The 22,903-nt window shown below is 37.9% G+C and overlaps 1 protein-coding gene and 1 pseudogene across 1 annotated transcript in view; one reads left to right on the top strand and one right to left on the bottom strand.

The window, feature by feature from the left end:
• LOC102832836 (potassium voltage-gated channel subfamily H member 8-like) overlaps positions 1 to 22,903 on the bottom strand; it is a gene marked incomplete at its 3' end in the record, with an annotated part of 520,053 nt that overhangs the window by 342,145 nt on the left and 155,005 nt on the right. The gene's annotated exons all lie outside the window — the stretch shown is intronic.
• LOC102830547 overlaps positions 11,624 to 22,903 on the top strand; it is a 37,299-nt pseudogene continuing 26,019 nt past the window's right edge.

The raw sequence follows: 22,903 nt of genomic DNA, 5'->3' as shown, positions 1-22,903 counted from the left end.
CAATTGTGAGGATGGCAGAGGTCTAGACAGTGATTCATTTTGCTGTCCAAAGGGTCACTATTGGTCTGAATCAACTTGACTGCACTTAACAACAACAACAGAGGCAGGGGGAATGTATACTGTTTTGTTTATCTTCAATATTGTCACACAGAACAGAGAAAAGTCTTGTTTTTTGCTTGCCTGACAGTAGATGAAGGATTCAGAAAGGATACTGCAAGGAAAAGGATTTCATCTCAGCATGAATATAATTATGTATATTAAGTGAAGTTACTCAAAAGTACACAAACCAATTGCTGTCTAGAATTGAGACCCATGATATCTCACATGTGTTGAGTAGCACTGTGCACCAAAGGTTTTCCATAGCTTATTTCTCTAAAGCAAATTATCAAGTCTTTCTTCTAAGGGTGGACCTGACCCTCCAAACTTTTAGTTAGCTACTGAATGCATTGATCATTTGCACCATTCAAGAACTCCAAACTACTTCAAATAAAGTCAGATTTCTGTTACCAAAAATAATCATATTGATTGTTGTCATTGTTAAGTACCATTGAGTCAGTTCAAACATATCGTGTTTCTATATAGGGTTTCAGAAGCTCTTTAAAAAAAAAATCTTTAGATGGGCAACTTGGATATTGGCTACCCAAAATAGGGGTGGGGGGATACAAAGGCAAGAAGTGACTGGCTTACAAGCTTTCAAGAGGGAACGGCCTGGAGGAAGGTAGAATCTCCAGTGAGTAGTATCCAATCTGTCTAGGCAGAGCTGATGCAATGAAATGTAGATGGGTCTCTTGTGATACAATAGTGAATAATTGTTATCAGGACTGATTGTGAGGGTTGGAAATGTAAAGGTAGATGTTTTATAGGAAGGAGGGGAGTGATTAACTTTTCAGTCTAGGAGTGGAGGTCCCTAGGACCTTCAAGGGAGAAGAGCAGAGAGCGGGACCCTACCCAGAGATGCAGTGATGCCTGAAATGGAGCCAGAGATGATGACTTGGAGCAATGGAGCAGCTGGAGACTCTAGATCCAGAGAGGGAGAGTGACTGTGTGCTGAAGACCTAGGGGGCTCCTAGGGGGCACGGGGGAAGGACTGCATGGAGGGGATGGTAACCATGGCAATGAGACGATATACAATAGAATGAATGTAAAACCAATGTTCTCCCATGTAAACTATCACACAATTCACAATAAAACATTAACAACAACAAAAAAACACAAATGAAAATGAAGAGAATATTCACAAAATGAATTCAATACAGAATGTTATGTGGAACAAAGAAACCAACAGACACACACACACACACAGCAAAATGAGAGCAATCAATTAATACCTATCAATAATTATACTGAATATAAATGGATTTAAGTCATCAGTCAGAAGACAGAAAATAGAGTAATGGATAAGAAAATAGGATCTTTCAATATGCTATCTATAAGAGACTTAAAAATTATGGAGAAGAATGGTTAAACAAACTTTGGTACAAACACAATGGAATATTATGAAATGCTGAAGAATGAAGAGAAATCTGCAAAACATGGATGAACCGGGATGACATTATACTGAGTGAAATTATTCAATCACAAAAGGACCACGGTTATAAAAAGTTAAAAACAAGTTTGTTTGTTTTTTATAACAGAAACATACTATGATGGTCATAGGGGTAGGACTTATTCACAGCCTAGATTGTAGACACATGTTAACATGTGAGATGGTGTAGGCAATATACAGAATGGAGGATAGCAGATGAAAGATGAAGTTACAGTGTGATGTAAGAAGGAATGTGACCGCTAAAGCGATTAGAGGTCAATACTGTTAACTGATGGATTGTAATAATTACAATGAAGTAAAATATGCCATTTGTTGACTGTAAAACTGGAGATCTGCTCTGTAAACTTGCACTCAATTAACAATAAAGAGTTAAAAAAAAAAAAAAATCTTTAGGGGAGCAGAAAACCTCATCTTTCTCCCTCAGAGCAACTGGTGAACTCGAACTGCCAACATTGTGGTTCAAAGTCCAGTCATTATCATATGGAGCCACCTTGTTCCCATTCATACTGATATGCAATGTTAAAGAATAACAAAGAAGTCAAGAAACACCTCATAATGTAGATGGACCTGGAGGACATTATGCTGAGTGAAATAAGTCAACCAGAAAAGGACAAATGTTGTTATGAGTCCAGTATTATAAAAAGCCAAGAAAAAGTTTCTAATTCCCACTGCCACCAAGTCATGCAGTGGTTATGAATCGGGCTGCGAACCGCAAGGTCAGCAGTTCGAAACGACCAGCTGCTCCACGGGAGAAAGATGAGGCTTTCTGCTCCTGTAAAGATTTACAGCCTCGGACACCCTGTTCAGGGTCGCTATGGGTCAGAACCGACTCTACGGCACTTAACAACAACAACAATGCAACACCCTATGCAGTGTTTCTGAGACTCTAAATCTTTTCTGGAGTAGACAGCCTCATCTTTCTCCCACAGAATACCTGATAGTTTTGTGCTGCTCACCATGTGCTTAACTGCCCAGTGCTTATCCTAGAATGCCGCCACAGCTCCTTAAAGAAAGTTTGTTGGTTTTGACTCATAGCAACCATGCATAGAGTTTCTCAGGAGAGTCTTGTGGGTATGAACTGCTTGCCTTATGACTGGCAGTCCAATGCTTATCCTACAGTGCCACACCAGGACTCCAAGGAAAGGTTTACACAGAGAAAAACAAAACAAACAAAGTCACTGGTGGTTATTGAGTGATGAGAGGGGAGGGGAGACAAATCACCAGCTAAATAATGTTATTAAGTGCTGTGGAGTCAGTTCCGACTCAAAGTGACCCTGTTTAGGGCTTTTAAGGGGCGAGCCTTTCAGTTAGCGGTCCAGTGCTTATCCTATAACACCCAATAGACACGTTCAAATTTGGGTGACAGGATCTCTGGTAGTATAGTGATTACTAGTTGGGCTGCTAACCTCAAGGTCAGCAGTTAGATACTACCAGCGGTTCCACGGGAGAAAGATGAGGCTTTCTGCTCCCGTAAAGATTTATAGCCTTGGAAACCCTGTATGGGGTCGCTATGGGTCAGAACCGACTTGATGGCACTTAACAATAACAACAAACTTGGGTGAAGGAAAAGGCAATAAACAAGAGGGTGATCAGCACTATATGACTAAAGGAAAGGAAGACATGGAGAGATATACAAAAGTTGTAGAAAACAAAAGTAAATTCTACTAGTATACAATCCTGAATTATCAGTAATAACAAATTATAATCTACATGTGTAGACATAGTCAGACTTGCAAAACAAACAGGTACAGATAAAAGAAAGGAACTCTCCTCACGACCATATATAGGTTGGGCAAATGACATTTCTACATATATATTTTTATGTGTTGTAAATATATCTATGTGTGTAGTGGAGCAAATAAGGGCAAAAGTAGGTAAAATTTCTTAGCCATAACCAAACGCCTTGAAAGAATGAATCGCTGGGCTTGGAGGCATAGGCATAGACTTGGAGATCAATTGGTATAACATAGTTCACAAAGACAGTGTTCTACATCCTACTTTGGTGAGCAATGGCTGGGGCTTAAAGATTTATGTGCAGCCATATAAGATGTAACTACTGGTCTTTCCCCTTTCGGGAGGAAAGAAAACTAAAGAAAAGTAAATAATCATGAAAACAATTAGTCTAAAGTACTAACGGACCATGCAAACCTCAACTTTCAGGATCCTGAGAACAGAACTAGATGGTGCCCAGCTACCACTGCTGGCCACTCTGAAAGGGATCACAATAGAGGGTCTTGGATAGAGTGGGAAAAAAATTGTGGAACAAAGCTCAAAATCGTAAAGAAGGTCAAGCTTACTGGTCTGACAGAAACTGGTAGAAGGACCTTTTTCATTCTTCATGCTCCCATGACTCAACTTTTAGCCAAACAATACACAAGCCTGTAGGGTGAATAATAGTACCAGGAAGGTAGTTTTCCATTAAGCAATTAACCAGAGGATATCAACCAGACAGTATTTGCTCCGGGATAAAGCTCAAAAAACAAGAATCGATGGGAAGAAAGGACAAATGGAAACGGAAAACTCAGGGAGGAAGTGGGATGAGTGCTATTATAGTGTGGGGATTGCAATGAATGTCATGAAACAAAAAATGTATGAATTGTTGAATGGATAACCAGTTTGCTCTGTAAACTTTCACTCAAATCATGATAGAAAGTTAAAAAGTAAAAAGAGGACTCCTGGTGTGGTGCTGTAGGATAAACACTGGACTGCTAGTCACAAGGTAAGCAATTCAAACCTACCAGCATCTCCTGAGAAACCCATATAGTGTCACTATGAGTTGGAACCAAATCCACAACACTTAATAACAACAACAACATATTAAGTTAGATGAGTGTCTTAACTATGAAAGAAAAAAGACCTATAGTGAAAAGCAGCAATTTGGCATAGACGACTTCTAAAATAATTTCAGTAAATAATTTTGTCATGTTTTTTGAAGAACTGTCTCCAATCTAGCCCTTAATTTGGTCTTTATTTCTAAAGGTACTCCAAACCCAGCTGCTAAACGTTTTGCTATAAAATATACAGAATATATGTAAAAATAGATAAATTAGAAATGATCTATCTGTAATATTATCATCCCTTATGGAGTTCTGGTGTGGCACTGTGGGTTAATTCGCTGGACTGTCAAATCAGTTTGAATTGCAAGGTCGGCAGTTCAAGTTCACCAGTAACTCCTCAGAAACCCTATACAGGGTCGCTGTGGGTTGAAACCGACTCGATGGCACTTACCAACAGCAACAGCAACCTAATAATTGGAGTCCTGGTGTGACACTATAGGATAAGCACTTGACTGCTAACCCCAAGGTCAGCAGTTCAAACCAACCAGCTGCTCCTTTGAATCCCTATACAGGGTTGCTGTTGAGTCAGAACTGACACCATGTCACTTAACAACAACAAAGCTAATAATCAAATATTTCAAAATAGACCTTTAATTACATTTTCACATTCAATAATAGATATATCATTAGAATTTAAGTTGCTGTAAACCAAAGGTACACACACTCACACACAGACCCTGGAGCTATATTATTCCACTTTATCAATGACCCTTCTATTTTCAAGCATGATGTCCTTCTCCAGGGACTGGTCATTCCTATTATTATGTCCCAAGTACGAGAGACTAAGACTCACAATCCTTGCTTCGATGGAGCATTCTAGAATCCTGGTGTGGTGCTGTGGTACTGGACTACAATGTTACTTTGAATCGCAAGGTCAGTGGTTCAAGCTCACCAGCCACTCCTTGGAAACGCTATACAGGATCACTATGGGTTGGTGCCAAATCAACGGCACTTAACAACAACAGGGAGCATTCTGGTTGTACTTCTTCCAACAGAGATCTGTCAATTCTTCTGACAGTCCATGGTACTTTCAATAATTTTCACTAACACCACAATTCAAATGCATTGATTCTTCTATGGTCTTCTTTATTTGTTCTCCAACTATCACATGCACATAAGGTGATTAAAAATATTGTGGTTTAGGTCAGGTGCACTTTAGACCTCAAACTGACAGTTTCACTGTTGAACACTTTACTTTAAAGAAGTCTTTTGCAGCAGATTTGCCTATTGAAATATGTCAGTTGATTTCTTGAGTGTGGCTTCCATGAGGATTGATTATGGATGCATGTAAATTGAAGTCCTTAGACAACATCTTTTCCCTGTTTATCATGATGTTATTTATTGGCCCAGTTGTGAGGATTTTTTTCTTCTTCATTGAGATGTAATCCATACTGAAGGTCTTACTCATTCATCTTCATCAGTCAGTATTTCAATTTCTCTTCGCTCTCAGCAAACAAGATTGTGTCATCTACATATTGTTAATGACTCTTTCGTCCATCCTGATGCCACATTTTTCTTCATATCATTCAGTTTCCTGGATTATCTGCTCTGCATACAGACTGAATAAGTATGGTGAGAGGAAACAACCCTGCCACACAACTTTCATGATTTAAAACCATTCAGTATCCCCTTGTTCTGTTTGAACAACTGTATAGTTTCATGAAAATCTCTGAACTGAAAGAATGGACTACTATCTACTGCTTGTGCCTGCTCTAGTATGTGTTCCTTGCGCTAATGTGGTTGTTGTTGTTGTTCAGTGCTGTTAAGTGAGTTCTGATTCATAGTGACCCTGTATAGATTTCCAAGAAGCAACTGATGGGTTTAATCTACTAGCCTTGTGGTTCATAGTCTGATGCTGATCCTACAGTGCTACACCAGGAGTCCTGCTAATGTGATATCATAACAGGATTTTATAAGCCTTCAAATCTTTTGGAAGAGTTACCAGATCTAACTGAGCAGGTCATGTCCTGAACAAGGGCCAAGTGGGGACTGAAATGCAACCTGCACTGAGCTCACCCAGTTGGAAGCCCTAGTATTGGGCAATATCCAGTGGAGGAAGGACACCTTTGTTAACTTCTCACAAAGGTCAAAGGCATCTCTGAGAAATACCATCTTATATACTAAAACTTGAAAACGTCTCCCATTACTAAACAACAACATTAAAAGCATCTGCAGATACTTCCTCTCATCTAAAATCCAATAGCTCTTCCCAGATGATTTATAAATATATATTAAAATAAAACAAATCAAAAAGTCAATATTGCTCTTTGCTATATTAACACATATTGTTTAACTTAACCATGAGAGCTACATTTACAACCTATAATAGCATACCATATCTTAGTATAGATAAAAATATTGAAATATAAATAAATTAACTTCCAAAGGAATCATAGTTTGTCAGAGCAGAACAATTAAATCAAGTTCAACTAGCTGTGTTTGGAAACCAAATATTATTTTTCAAACGATAGCATTGAGATTTGTTTAATATATATATACCACATACAATAAGGAGCTCTGGTAACGTAGGGGTATGAATCAGGTTGCGAACCACAAGGTCAGCAGTTCGAAACTACCAGTTGTTCTGCGGGAGAAAGATGAGGGTTTCTGCTCCCGCAAAGATTTATAGCCTCAGAAACCCTGTACAGGGTGGCTATGAGTCAGAACCGACTCCACGGCACATAACCACCACCATCACCACATACAATATTGACATTTTACATGATAGATAATATAAATAAATCCTCATTTTAATTTCTCCTTTACCTTTTTTCTATTATTTTCTTAGAATTTCCCATTCCACTGTATCCTATACACTGTACAATAATACTGTATACTGTACAAGTATTAATGGAAACTACACCATTAAGACTGCCATTTTGGTGAATAGTTTTATGCAATGCCTCATCTCAAACTCATATATCTTCCTACACCAGATTCTGAGGAACAGAATAGTTAGAATGCAGTGTTGTTGTTCAATGCCACCGGGTCAGTTTTGACTCATAGCGAGCCTATATAGATAGGGCTTCCAAGGAGTGGCTGGTGGGTTTGAACTGCTGACCTGTGGTTAGCAGTCCACTGCTTATCTTATTGTGCCACACCAGGACCCCTAGAATGTAATAGTTCTAATTTTATAAGAATTGCTGATTATATAGTTTTCTCTGGTCATAAAATTTTTCTTCCCCTTTTACATACAAGGTAGAGTAAGAACACTTCTTATTCTACCTCCAACTCACACAAACACAAATCGAGTGTCCAGTCTACCTCCCTCTTAAGCCAAAGACAAAAGTAATCCATTTGTCTTTCTCCAACAAGTGTAATGAGTAGTTGGAGAAGTATATAATGAGGGAGAAGACTGGCGTATGCTTTAACAACATATGACTAGTCAAACCTTTATTATTAACCAACCATCCATCCCCCTTCACAGATGAAGATTTCCAGAGAGACGTCTATGAAGAGTACCTTTCAGTCCTGGTATTCTACAGTATTATAGTATTATTGGTATTATAGAGTGACAGAAGTCAGAATTCTTGTTGGAAATCTGCGGAGCCGCTTACACACTATTGTAAGATTTAAGCACTAGCCATACTAGGACTTTGCTAATTGTGCTACTAAGCATTTCCCAGATTTTCCCCACTTGAGTACCTTATCGACCATATGTTTGTTTTGTTGTTAAATGCTACCAAGTTGGGTCAGACTCTTAGAGACCCTGTATAGGGTTTCTGAGGACTGGCTGGTGAGTTTGAACCACTGACTTTCTTGCTATTCAAACGGACCTTGCAGTCCAGTGTTTATCCTACAATGTAATTCCAGGATTCCATCAGGATATATAAAAAGATAATTTATTCAATGACCTAACCACAAAGGCATAAATTGAAATGGAACTACTAAATAAAAGAAATTTGTAATGTTTACTTTCCAAAGGAGTATAATCAAATCTGTGCCAAAAGCCAGTTTTCCTGATTTCAATTTTGACCCTTTTCCCTAAACAATTTTTAAATATATCTGTTTTAAACAATATATATATATATGTATGTATTGTTGTTATGTGCCATCAAGTTGATTCTGATTATGTATAGCGACCATGTATAGGGTTTCCAAGGAGCAGCTGGTGAGCTTGAACTGCTGCCCTTGTGGTTCAAAACGATTTTGCAGTTCATTGCTTTAATCCACAGTGCCATACCAGGACACCAATATGTATATTAAGTATAGTGTGTTCACTCTAACTTGCATACATTTCACTCATCACATTGGATTATGGACTCTATGTATTATAAGTACCTGATATAACCCGGAGACATGTAAAAGATTAACAAAATCTGAAATTACAGTTGTATTTGGCTTTTGTTCCTCAAACTGGTCCCTCTCACTCTTTCTTAATTCTCAAGATGGCATGTGGCATGTCATTCTTTAGGGATCATTCTGAAGTTTGTCTGTGGGGTTCTTTTTAACGCTTTCATTTTGGGATCAATCAAAATGACAACTATAGTTTCATTTTAATTACTCAACTGTAGTCCACAACGTCACAGGCATTGAAAACACTAGATGCAGTTCTACTCTGAAGCACATTGAGTTGCCATGAGTCAAAATGACTCAACACCAATGGGTTTGGCTTTTGTTTGTTTGTTTTATTGTTGGCATCAACCACATCTTATCTATCCATGCTTCTATAATTGGATATTTCATTCCTTCCTTTTTCCTTCCTCTTTCCCTAACCCTGCGCGTCAGTCTTCGTTCCATTTTTTTCTCTGTAATAAACAAAATACCAAAGCATAAAAACATGAATGTCAGAATTTTTCATAGTTTAAGGTTTCATTTTAATAGGAAATTGAATAAAATTTCTTGTTGACTATTTATCTCATTAAGAAAGGTGTGTGACAGGGTTGTATTCTTTCACCATACTTATTCAACCTGTATGCTGAGCAAATAATATGAGAAGCTGGGTTCTATGAAGAAAAATGTGGCATCAGGATTGGAGGAAGACTCATTAACAACCTACATACAATATGCAGATGATACAACCTTGTTTGCTGAAAGTGAAGAAGACTTAAAATACTTACTGATGAAGATCAAAGAGCACAGCCTTCAGTACGGATTGCCTCTCAATGTAAAGAAAACAAAAATCCTCACCCCTGGACCAATAAACAACATTCTTATCAACATAGAAAAGATTGAAGTTGTCAAGGACTTCATTCTTCTTAGATCAACTATCAACACTCATGGAAGTAACAGTCAAGAAATCAAACAACATACTGCATTAGGCAAGTCTGCTGCACAAGACCTTTTTAAAGTGTTGAAGAGCAGAGATATCACCTTGAGAACTAAGGTGAGCCTGACCTAAGCCATGGTATTTTCAGTAACCTCATATGAAAGTGAAAGCTGGACAGTGAATAAGGAAAACCGTAGAATTGGTGCTTTTGAATTATGGTGTTGGAGGAGAATATTGAAAGTGCCATGGGCTGCTGAAAGAACCAACAGATCTTTGTTGGAAGAAGTGCAACCAGAGTGCTCCTTGGAGGCCAGGATGGACAAACTTCGTCTCTCATATTTCAGACATATTGTCAGGAGGGACCAGTCGCTGGAGAGGGATATCATGTTTAATAAGGTGGAGGGTCAGAGAAAAAGAGGAAGACACCCAGTGAGATGGATTGGCAAAGTGGCAGCATCAATGGGCTCAAGCATGGCAATGACTGAGGTTGGTCCAGGATCGGGCAGTGTTTCATTCTGTTGTGCACAGCGTCACTATGAGTTGGTACCAACTTGATGGCACCTAACAACAAACAACAACATTTATCTCATTACAAATAGTTACACCATATATGAGCATTACAACCAATATGAACACTGTATTTTTTTAAAAAAAATATTCAATAATTAATCCATTCATGGTTACTTTTTCTATGTGTATTTAACAAATGATGCTGTCACAACCACTGGTAAAAAGTCATTCACTTACTTTTGTATCCTGAAATTGGCACCAGCTCAATATGTTGTCAGTAATCATATTAAATTAGAGCTATTTCATCTGTATCGTGGAAAAGCAGCTCCAGACAGAGATGTTAGTTATTGAAAACACCAGCTCAGTTTACATATGGGGAAGGAAGATTTAGGTGTGAAATGTTATGATAAGAGGCAACCAACAGTTGCAATCAGAGCATCAGAAAATAGTGGTTCTGAGAGGGGAGCTTTGAGGTTAGACCATGAATATGATCAGTTTGTAGGTCAAATATTAGCCATGCATCAAAACAGGTTTTTCCTCATGGTTCCTGTATATGGCATCAAGCTGGATTGGTGTTTTCTGACACAGTCAAGAACTATTTTACTAGTAAACTCACAGGTACCAACATACTTGTGACTCATGCTAAGTGAGACATGGATGTGTCCTTGAGTGCCACAGACCATCTCCCATACTGTGACCCACAAATATTTCATACATTATGCTAATGAGGACATTGCCCTTTTACTCAGGGCTGCCACCCATGATTGTGCATTTCTACATTTCACAATATTTCCCATCCAAAGGAGTGAGAAGGCTAGTTACTAGCCTTGCATATCAGCTATGCTTGTTTAGTCCACCTTAGGAGTTTATGCACGAAAGCTTCTATAGGCTACTTTAAACCATTCTAAATTCCATGGAAGGTTAGATAATTGAAGGATAAGATACAGTTACAGAGAAATTGTGGTTGAGCCTTAATAACGCATGCAAATGGAAACTCTCCTTTCTTAGATAGGATGCTGGTTTCTCCGAGCTCAAATCTCTCACCACCGAAGATCCCTCTGGTATAACTGTTAAGAGATTTTCAGCTAGAGATTTTGAATGAAGGATATGGTTGGGGAAATAAAAACATGAGTAGGATTATCTTCTTGGCAACCAAATAGAGATGACATATTAAAGTTACCTTAGGACAGTTGCAATCTATTGATTAAATAAACAATCCTGTAAGGTGTGTTCTGTTTGCCAATCATTCTGGTTAAATGTGTATCTTTAAAAAATAAACAAAAGAGTGACAGAGAAAGAAAAAAAATAGTGTGGCTCTAATTCCTATCACCTTTTCTCTTGTTAAAAATTAAATTCCAACTGAGATATAGCAGCAAACATTTCACATGTGTAACTCAATAATTTTAAAGTAGTTCTGTATAGTGACCTCTGACTTGAGGTAGCTGTCCTGTATCCTCTTTGGTGTCAGGTTTCAACTCATACCAATAAATTTGATGTATTGATTTAATATTTCAGGCAGGGATGTATTTACCTGGCAAGAACACTGCAGAAGATGTTTCCAGGAGGAAAGGAATGTTTGCGAATGAAGATAAGGTCCTCTGGCGGGGGAAAGTCCAGGGTAACTAGTGTTAGCAGAAACCGACTCTAAATGCTCATTACTACAAGACACAATCCCACAAATTGGAACTAATAATGATTCAGCATTGCATCGTTAGCTACTTTCATTGTATATAAAAATATTTTAGAGTAGAAAGGAAGCCAAGCAACAGATAAACTCTTGCAGGCTTGCCCATTAAAAGAGGGTTGTCTAAACTTGAAAGGAGCTCTAGGGGACAGTAGTTAAGTGCTTATATGCTAACTGAAAGGTGAGTGGTTCAAATCTACTGGTAATTACACAGGAGAAAGTGTGATTTCCTAAAAATTGTTGTTGTTGTTAAATGCTGTCGAGTTGGTTCCAACTCATAGTGACCCTTGTATAGAGTTTCCTAGAAGCATCTGGTGTGTTTGAACTGCCCACTTTGTGGTTCAAATGGATTTTTCAGTACAGTGCATTATCATGTAGTGCCACACCAGCACTACAATCCTGGAAATGGAGTGGTTCTACTTCGTCCTATAGGAGCCGTATGACAAGATGGCATTAGTGTGGTTTTTTGGCTTTATAAGATTAAAGACCAAATATACAAAGAACCATTTTAACACCAAATATCTAGAGTTGTGGAGAAAAGAGGCTCATCTCTTTTTCTAATACATATATTTATTATTACCTTAAAAATCATGTATTTTGATCATACATATAAGCAAGGAATCGTACATGAAATATAAAGAGTAAATTTTTTAAAAAGGCCATTATATTTTTCAGACTTTTCCATTTCCTCTTTCTTATTCATTTATTCAAAGGTATTTATAGGTTGTCTACAAAGGAGCTCTGGTAGCGTAGTGGTTACGAATCGGGCTGCGAACCTTAAGGTCATCGGTTTGAAACTACCAGCCGCTCCACGGGAGAAAGATGAGGCTTTCTACTCCCGTAAAGATTTACACCCTCGGAAACCCTGTACAGGGTCGCTATGGGTCGGAACCGACTCAACGGCACTTAACAACAACAACAAGAGGCCAAGCATTATGAAGAATATGGGATACATTGGAAATAAGACAGAGTTTTAGCCTTCAAATGAATTATTGTCTATTGAGGAATTTCCAGAATTCATCTGTCAGTTGGTGGTACTGTAATGTGCCACTGACATCTGACATCTCAAATACCAGCATGGTCACCCATGGTAAAATATTTTCAGTGGATCTTCCATATTAAGTCAGTCTAAGAAGAACTATGGGAGTTTACTTACTAAAAACTAGCAATTGAAAGTCTTATGAATTGCAGCAGACCATTGTCTGATATAGTGTCAGCTAGAAGATGAACCCCTTAGGTTGGAACCAAAAAAGAACCCCTCAGTTTGGAACCAAAAAACCCACTGAATCAATTCTGACTCATAACGACCCTCACTATAGAAAAGCACCGAGTACTCTGAGGGCTTCCAAAGTTATGAGTCGTGGAGCGGACAAGCTCACTTTTCTCACATGAGTCAGCTTGTGGGTTTCAACTGTCAACATTGCAGTCAGCTGTCCAATGCTAATCCACTCAAAATGTATTTGGGGAAGATGTGCCTACTCAAAATAGAGTTGACTTTAATGACCTGGATCCAGGAAAGCTTTCTGGACCTTCCTTTGCTGAAACGGCCTGATTCAAAATGAGATGAAAAAGCTACAAATATTCATTAATAATAAAAATGTGGAATGTTGAAAGCATGAATCTAGGAAAATTGTTGTTGTTGTTGTTAAGTGCCGTGGAGTCGGTTCTGACTCATAGCGACCCTGTATAGGGTTTCTGAGGCTGTAAATCTTTACGGGAGCAGAAAGCCTCATTTTTCTCCCACAGAGCATCTGGTAGTTTCGAATTGCTGACCTTGAAGTTCGCAGCCCGATTCATAACCACTACACTGTATAAGTAGGGATTTCCAGGGAGTAAGGATCCATATTAATTGGGTGTGTGTGTGTAGCATTTCTTCAAGATTGATTCCACTGCAAAGGCCTCTGATAGAGCAGACAGAACTTATTCTAGGATGTTGAGCATATGCAGTTCTTTGGGAACCTGGTCTAAACCCCTCCTAGGGGCCTGCATTCTCCTCTGCACCAGCAGAAGGTTTGTAAAGACAAACCTAGAGTACTAGTTATGCCTAGAGTACTAGATAAACCAGTCCAACCTATAAACATATCTCACAAGGAAGTAAAAATACAGAATTTTTATGGGTGTTCTTCCTTATTAGCATGTACTAAGATGCGGCTGCTCAGTTATGTGCCCTGGGTATGTCCTGCACATATTTACAAGTGTTCAAGCAAGGCTTCAACATTCCTGAGGATTTTGGTCACAAAATTTCAGTCACTGAGTGACTCATGTTTAATCCTGATTTCTGGAACCACTTTTCCCCTTTCACCTGCTGGTCTTAGAAAGGTGATGCTGTGCTATACCAGCTGACAGGACACCTTTGCTCTGTATCTTTTCTTATTAAACTGCTTTAAATTATTATTTTCCTGTATTTGGTATTTAACTGAAATCTTTCTCCTTTCATTGGATGCTCAGGTTTTATCATCTGTATCAGTTTCACTAGTTTCTTGGATCTTGTCCTAAAGGAATGGTGTGATGTATATAACTAGGTTGCTATCTTAGCTCCTCCCCTTAAAATAATTCTTTAAAATGTCCATCTTTTCTAGTTATCTGTTATAGTAATACAACTTTGCCATAAGACACAAATAAAATCATAGTAAAAAGTTAAGATAAAGAATCTATGTATGCACATTACATAACATAGAATCTATCCTTAGGCATTTTATTAATTATATACATATATACACTTATTTAGGAGCTCTGGTAGCATAGTGGTTACGAATCGGGCTGTGAACTTTAAGGTCAGCAGTTTGAAACTACCAGCTGTTCCGTGGGAGACAGATGAGGCTTTCTGCTCCCGTAAAGATTTCCAGCCTCGCAAACCCTGTACAGGGTCGCTATGAGTCGGAATCGACTCCATGGTACATAACAACAACAACATACACTTATTTAAGGAGCTCTGGTATTGCAGTGGTTATGAGTGGGGTTACCAACCTAAAGGTTAGCAGTTCAAAACTACCAGCTGTTGATGAAATGAAATGCAGAAGGGTCACTTGTGATACAATAGTGAATGATAGTTATCAGGACTGATTGTGAGGGTTGGAAATGTAAAGGTAGACATTTTGTAGCAAGGAAGGGAGTGATTAACTTTCCAGTCTAGGAGCGGAGGTCTCTAGGACCATCAACGGAGAAGAGCCGAGAGCGGGACCCTACCCAGAGAAGCAGCGAGGCCCGAGATAGAGGCAAAGACGATGACATGGAGTGATGAAGCGGCTGCGGACTCTGGATCCAGAGAGGGAGAGGGACTGTGTGCTCAAGAATGAGGGGGGTGGGGGGAGTGTAGGGGGCAGGTTTATAGGGTATACACTTTGGTAGGTTGATGATGAATGGAAGGGATTGGAACCATGGCAATGAAACGATAACCGGTGGAATGAATGTAAAACTAAAGTTTTCTCATGTAAAATATCATATAATTCACAATAAAACATAAAATAAATAGATAGATAGATAGATAGATAGATAAATAAATAAAACTACCAGCTGTTCCATGGGAGAAAGATAAAGCATTCTGCTCCCATAAAGATTTACAGCCTCATAAACTCTATACAAGGTTGCTATGAGTTAAAACTGATTCCACAGCACATAACCAGTACCACCACCATACATTCATTGGGAGTCCTGGTGTGGGACAGTGGGATAAAGCACTGGACTGTAAGGTTGGTTTGAATCACAAGGCCAGCACTTGATAACAACAACAACAATATACACTAATTTATACTCTGAAAATAAATTGGATATTTTTTGTATGAAAGTATAGTTTCTTGAATGGCAAGATAAATCAATTATAAATCTTATAAACTTCTTTAAAACAAAAATGTTTATTAAATTGATAACTTTTTACCTAATAAATACATAGCTTTATACTATGCTGATTATAATTATTTTAAAAATAGCTAAAGATAAAATATTCAAGCATGTCCATTCCAGAAGAGAAACAGAACAATAAAGATAAACCTGCAAACTTTATAGGCTGAATATCTGGGTCTGTCATCATGGTGATGGTGGTTGCATGCCAATGAATTGGTTCCAACTCATAGGGACCCTGTATAGGGTTTCTGAGTCTGTAGTTCTTAATAGGAGCAGAAAGTTTCATCTTTATCTCCTAGAACAACTGGTATATTCAAACTGCTGATCTTGCAATTAGCAGCTCAGCTCATAATCCACTCAGGGCCCCTTATTTCGGAGCACTAGTTTTTCTCAATTTAAAGATCCAATATCTATAGACGAATCATGCAACTTCTGTATGGGGATACTTGAACAGTTATAAATACTTCATTATCTTGCTGTGAGGATTAAATTAATTTATAAAAAATACATAACACACTGCCTTGTACATAATAAACTACATATCTCTGTTTTAGGTGTAGCCAAGGCTCTTTTGAGTTATAGAAATCCCATATGGCAAATAAAACTGCCCCATATGGTTAGCTACGCTGCAATCTTTATTTCTATAGGGTTGTTTTTGAGTGTTTTTTACAAATAGGATTTTTAAATCAAATTGAAGCAAATGGTAGCATGTGTCCTTCCTCTTTTTCATTGATTCTCTATTTTACCAACCTCAAGAGCTCATTAACATCTTGCCATGCCCTGTCAAGAACCCTTACTGGACTACCACTGTCTGCTGTTGGCATGTGTGGACTTAAGCAACCCAGACAGCATCTGAACAGCTTGAGATTCCTCCTCAATACCTACCCTCAGCAGTTCGAAACTACCAGCTGTTCCACGGGAGAAAGATGAGGCTCTCTGCTCCCGTAAAGATTTATAGCCTCAGAAACCCTGTACAGAGTCACTATGTGTCGGAACTGACTCCATGTCACTTAACAACAACAATATGACATAGAATGTTCCTTTAAGGACTGGCATTGAACATTTTGCCTCAGATAATCATATGATCTACTATGCAATGAGTGACATATTGGAAAGAAATGGTGTTGCATCTACTGTTATAAAGAAATTTCAAGAAGTACAATGCTGTCAGTGATAAGATAATATTCGTATGCCTTTTAATACAAAGAAGACCATTTCATACAATGATTCCAAATTACATACTAACTAACGTAAAACAAATACCAAAGATAAGGAAATTGAAGATTTTTACCAACTTCTTCAGTCTGAAATTTATGAAACATGCCGTCAAGGTGCATTAATAATTATTTGTGATTAGAATGCAACAGTTGGAAACAAAGAAGAAGGATGAATGGTTGAAAAATACAGTATTGGTGATAGAAACAATACCAGAGATCGCATGATAGACATTTGCAACACCAACTTACTCATTACAAATACTATAATTCAACAAGATAAATGGTGACTATGCATGTGGATATTGCCAAAGAGAATATACAGGAATCCAAATGAATACATCTGTGGAAAGAGATGATAAAAAAGCTTAATATCATAAGTTAGAACAAGGCCAGAGGACAATTTTGGAACAGACCATACACAAGTTCAACTTAAAGTTGAACAATATTGAAACTAGTCTACAAGAGCCAAAGTAAAACTTTGAGTATATTCCACCTGAATTTAAAGATAATATCAAGAATATATTCAATGCATTGAATATTAATAATCAAAGACCACAACAGCTGTGGTATGAAAACAAAGACATATATGAAGACACCAAAAAGGAAATGACCAAGATGGATTTCAAAAGAGACTACGAAACCCACTCTTGAACATAAAATCCAACAGAAGAAATGACAAAATAAAGGAGATGAAAGGACAAATTCAAAGAATAGTGCTAAAGGACAGAATACAATATGATAATGAAGTGTGCAAAGACCTGAAGTTAGAAAACGAAAAGGGAAGAACATAATCAGCTTTTCTCAAACTGAAAGAAAAGAAAAACTCAAGCCTCAAGTTGAAATACTGAAGGAGTCTATGGATTCATGGTGTGGCGCTGTAGGATCAACACTGGACTGGGAACCACAAAGTCAGCAGCTTAAACCCACCAGCTGCTCTTCGGGGGACCCTCTGCAGGGTCGCTATGAGTCAGAACTGACTTGACAGCACTAAACAACAACATGAGCAAAATACTGAACAACATAGGAGTATCAAAAGAAGATGGGAGGAATACAGAGAGTCACTGTACCCTTCCCCCAAAAAATGGTGGGCATTCAACCATTTCAGGAGGTAGCATACTGTCAAGAATCAATATTGCTGAAGGAAGAATTCTGAGCTACACTGAAGGCATTGGCAAAGGACAAGACTGCAAGAATTGAAGGGTTCTGGAACACCAATTGAAATGCTTCAAAATATGGATGCTGTACTAGAGGTATATGCCAAGAAACTTATAAGACAGCTATGTCTTATAACTATTACAAAGAAAGGTGATCCAATAGAATGCAGAAATTATTGAATGATATCATTAATACCATACTTAAAAGGAATCTTGCTGAGGACAATTTAAAATGGTTGTAGGAATGCCTCTACAGGGAACTGCTAGAAATTCAGAGATTCTGAAGAGAACATGGAAGGAGTGTGTCACTGCTGTCATCAGACGGAACTTGGCTGAGAGCAGTGAATACGAGAAAGATACTTGCCTGTGTTTCACTGACTATACAAAGGGATCAGATTCTGTAAACTATAACAAAGCATGGATAATATTGACAAGAATGAAAATTCCAGAACATTTAATTGTGCTCATGTGAAACCTATATACAGACAAAGAGCTAGGTGTTCAAACAGAACTAGGAGATATTATGTGGGTTACATTAGGCAAGGTATATGTCAGAGTTGTAACTTTTCACCACACTTATACGATCTGCATGATAAGCAAATAATCTGAGAAACTGGACTATATGAAGAAGAATATAGCATCAGGATTAGAGGAAGACTCACTGACAACCCACCATATGAGGGTAACACAGTCTTATGTGCTTAAAGTGAAAAGGCTTTGAAGCATTTACTGATGAACATCAAAGATGACTCTCTACCTGTTAGCATAAAGAAAACAAAAATCTTCACAACTGGACTAGTAAGCAGCATCACAATACACAGAGAAATTTTTGAAATAGTCAAGGATTTAATTTTACTTGGTCCACAATAAATGCCTATGGAAACCACAGTCAAGAAATCAGGTGACATTGCAGGGGGTAAACCTACTGGGAAAGACCTCTTCAAAGTGTTATAACAACAACAGCAACAACAACAAAACCACAAAGATGTCTCTTTGAGGACTAAAGTAAGCCTGACTCAGACTATGGTATTTATAATTACCTCATATGTATACAAAAGCTGGACAGTAAGTAAGGATAACTGAAGAATTAATGCCTTTAAATTATGGTGTTTGTGTAGAATACTGAATATACCACACTGCCAGAAGAATGAACAAATTTATCTCAGAAGTATAATCATAAAGTTCCTTACTAGCAAGAATAGTGAGAGAAAGTCCCATGTACCTTAGATATGCCAACATGAGAGACTAGTCCCTGGAAAATGACATCATGCTCACTAGAGAAGACGAGTCTCAACTAGCTGGGCAGACACAATGACAGCAACCACAAGCTCAGACATCACATGACTGTGAGATGGCTCAGGACTGCGCTGTGTTTTGTTCTGTAGTACATGTGGTCACTGTGAGTCGGAAATGACTCAATGACATCTAACAACAACATAGCTGGTTAATCATTTTTCTATAGTTTCATAATCAGGTAGTTTAAATTTTTTTCACTCTTATAATTAACATAATGATCAGCTTCTTTCACATTTGATCTGGGTACATTTCTAGAAGTAAAAAGTTCAAAAGGGTAAGCACATTGCTAAGATCCTTGGCACATGCCGCAAAACTGCATTCCAAAGGGGGGCGGGGAGAGTATTGCATCCAATACATGCCATTCAGGAGTTGAGTCTTTCAAAAGATATGCTCATAGATTGTTGTTGTTATGTGTCATGGAGTCGGTTCCGACTCATAGCGACCCTGAACAGGGTTTCCGAGGCTGTTAATCTTTACGGGAGCAGAACGCCTCATCTTTCTCCCGCGGAGCAGATGGTAGTTTCGAACTGCTGATCTTGCGGTTTGCAGCCCGATTCGTAACCACTACGCTACATACATACGTACATATTACACTGTCCTTGATTTCTTCAAAGTTTGAAAATTTTCACTTGCTTTTTGCACAACTGAATGATGTTCGCATTACATAAAGACATAAGAAATAACTGGCTTTGTCAATATAAAATATTCCTATTTCAAAATTACACATTTTAAAAAGTAAAACAAGTGACACATTTTGAACACCAGTAACCAATGACATTATGCATTTTCCCTATCATCTATCATCATGAATATCTAAAACCATGATGTTTCATTATAGCATAGGAGCTGACCTCTTGTCTTTTTCTATCTAATCTATTTGTCTTCTCTGATTACTTATAAAGTGAAAAACTCCCATGTTTATTCAGACTTCCTTTAATTTCTATATTTACTGATTATAAAAGCAAAACTGAGATAACCACCAATAACAAAACTAAAAATAAATCACCCTTTTGAGAATGAAGAAATGGGAAACAAAATTTATTGAACTGAAATGATTAAAACATGCTTTTTGGTCAGTATATTTAACTATTTTTCTCTTTTATGACATAAGAATCAGTGACAGTATCATTTATTTCTTCAACATTTTCTACTTTATTGACTTTGACAATCTGATAAGCAAGAGATAGAACTAATAAACTCAAACAAGGGGCAACATTTAGAAAGAGAATTAATTGTCCAGCTGGATTAGTAATTCCAAATTAGCTCACAACTTGAAATAATAAATGTGGTCATTAAGATTTTTGCCAGCATTATCAGCTTGGTTAGGATTCTAGCTGGTTGAGCAGTTAAGATGTAGTTATCACCTCCATGTGCAAGAAAGATGAGAATTTCTTCTCCTATAAAGATTTTATAGCCTTAGAATACTACACAGGATCCCTATGAGTTAAACCTACTCAAAGTTATATAGCAGCAGCATTGACTCTGGAATGCTAACCATAAGGTTGGTGGTTCAAACCCATGAGCCACTCCTGGGAAACTATATGTTGTTGTTGTTAAGTGCCATCGAGTCGGTTCTGACCCATAGCGATCCTGTATACAGTTTCCCAGGAGCAACTGGTGAGCTTGAACCACCATCCTTGCAGTTAAATGACTTTGCAGTCTGGCACATTAACCCACAGTGCTACACCAGGACTCTTGAAACTCTACACAGGGTCACTATAAGTCAGAATTGACTGGACTGCACCTAACAACAACAATATGATGTAATTACCTCCATGATGTGATCATTTCAGATCCTATGTAATTAACTTATGTTTTGTAAATCCTTACTTCTATGATGTTAATGAGATCACATGCAAACAATAAATCAGTCTCTTTTGAGATACAAAACAAGAAGTGAGCAGAGCTTTGAGGGACCTGCTACCACCAAGATAAAAGAGCCAGGAACAGAGTATGTCCTTTGGACCTGGGGTTCCTGAACTGTGAAACTCCTAGATTAAGGGGAAGATTGATGCCAAGATGTATGGAAATCTCTAAGGAATACTGGGTCTAAAGATGCTGAAAAGAGACAAGGACCTTAACCCAGAGCCAACAAAGAAAGCCTTCCCCTAGAGTGGACACTTTGAATTTGGACTTCTAGTCACCTAAACTGTAAGAAAATGCATTATGGTTTTTAATGCCATCCACTTGTGGTATTTCTGTCATAGCAATATTAGATACCTAAGGCAATGTCTTACCACTGATTTTATGGAACCCTCTGCCACAGAGATAATTCTGACTCATAGTGATCATACAGGATACACCAGAACTGCCCCTTTGTGTTTCTAAGACTGTAAATTTTTGTGGGAGCAGATTGCCTCATCTTTTCCCCATTGCTGGATTCCAACTATTGACTGTACTGTTAGCAGACTAACACACAACCTACTACTCCACCAGGGCTTCTTAATTTATGGAAAGACCACAAATCTTGACTTAAAAGACCTGATTTGGCTTTGTACTTATTAGTTTCATGACTAATAAACTTTCGCTTTAAGCCTTGATGCCTTCATCTAGGAAAATGGCAATGTCGTAGGAGTAAAAATTCGGCGACAATGAAAGCACTGACACATAGTAGGCATCTTGAATATGAATATTTTTCACAACTAGGCTAATTCCTTGAGTCTCACTCATACGTCCAATTAGCCTAGTAACTAAGTGTGTGGCTTTACGAATATGAATCTTTTTCATAACTAGGCTAATTCCTTGAGTCTCACTCATATGCCCTATTAGCTAAGTCACTAAGTGTGTAGCTTTATTTCTAACTTTCCAGCTAATATTCTATCCACTTTGGAAAATATCCTGATGAATACAAATTAGCTACATATATTAGTGATGTTGTTGTTGTTGTTATCTACCGTGGAGTCGGTTCTGACTCATAGTGACCCTGTACAGGGTTTCCGAGGCTGTAAATCTTTATGGTAGCAGAAAGCCTCATCTTTCTGCCGCAGAACAGCTGGTAGTTTCGAACTACTGACATTAGTGATGTACACCATGAATAAAACTCCATTTTATTTGCCAATGGGGATGACTTTTTCTAATGATTCATAGACAAGTAATGGTGTGAGTTTTTCCACAGTACAATACAAAATATATTTCCAAATCACAAAGTATCACAGCTGTGCTACTATCATCCATAGGTCCCAGATGTTTGTGAGTTTTATTTTAAAGCTCCTTTATAATACAAAATAAATCAAGGAATGCTAAAATTTTTAATAATACTCAATATAAACCCAAACATCTAGAAGAAAAAGTATAACCCAAGGGTTAAGTGTTTTGATGTTAAAGGTCCCCAAACTTTACTGTAAAAAGTCAGAAATACAGTCTTTATCATAAACATTCAACTCAGTCATTGCAACAGGAAAACAATCACAGACAATATGAAAACAAATATTAACATGACGTATTAATTTTCTTTTGGTTCTTTTCAATCATTAAAAATACATAATAGAGGGGGACTTCCAGGGCTTCCCTGGACAGGCAGCTCAGGTAGGGCAGTCTCGGGGAAAAGGGGTGGAATTGCACATAGCAAACCTCTGTCTAGCAGACAGACAGCCTTTGAACAAACATAAGA

Source organism: Chrysochloris asiatica, unplaced genomic scaffold, assembly GCF_000296735.1.
Source record: "Chrysochloris asiatica unplaced genomic scaffold, ChrAsi1.0 scaffold00267, whole genome shotgun sequence".
Classification (NCBI taxonomy): Eukaryota; Metazoa; Chordata; class Mammalia; order Afrosoricida; family Chrysochloridae; genus Chrysochloris; species Chrysochloris asiatica.
This window is presented reverse-complemented; position numbering and strand designations above follow the sequence as displayed.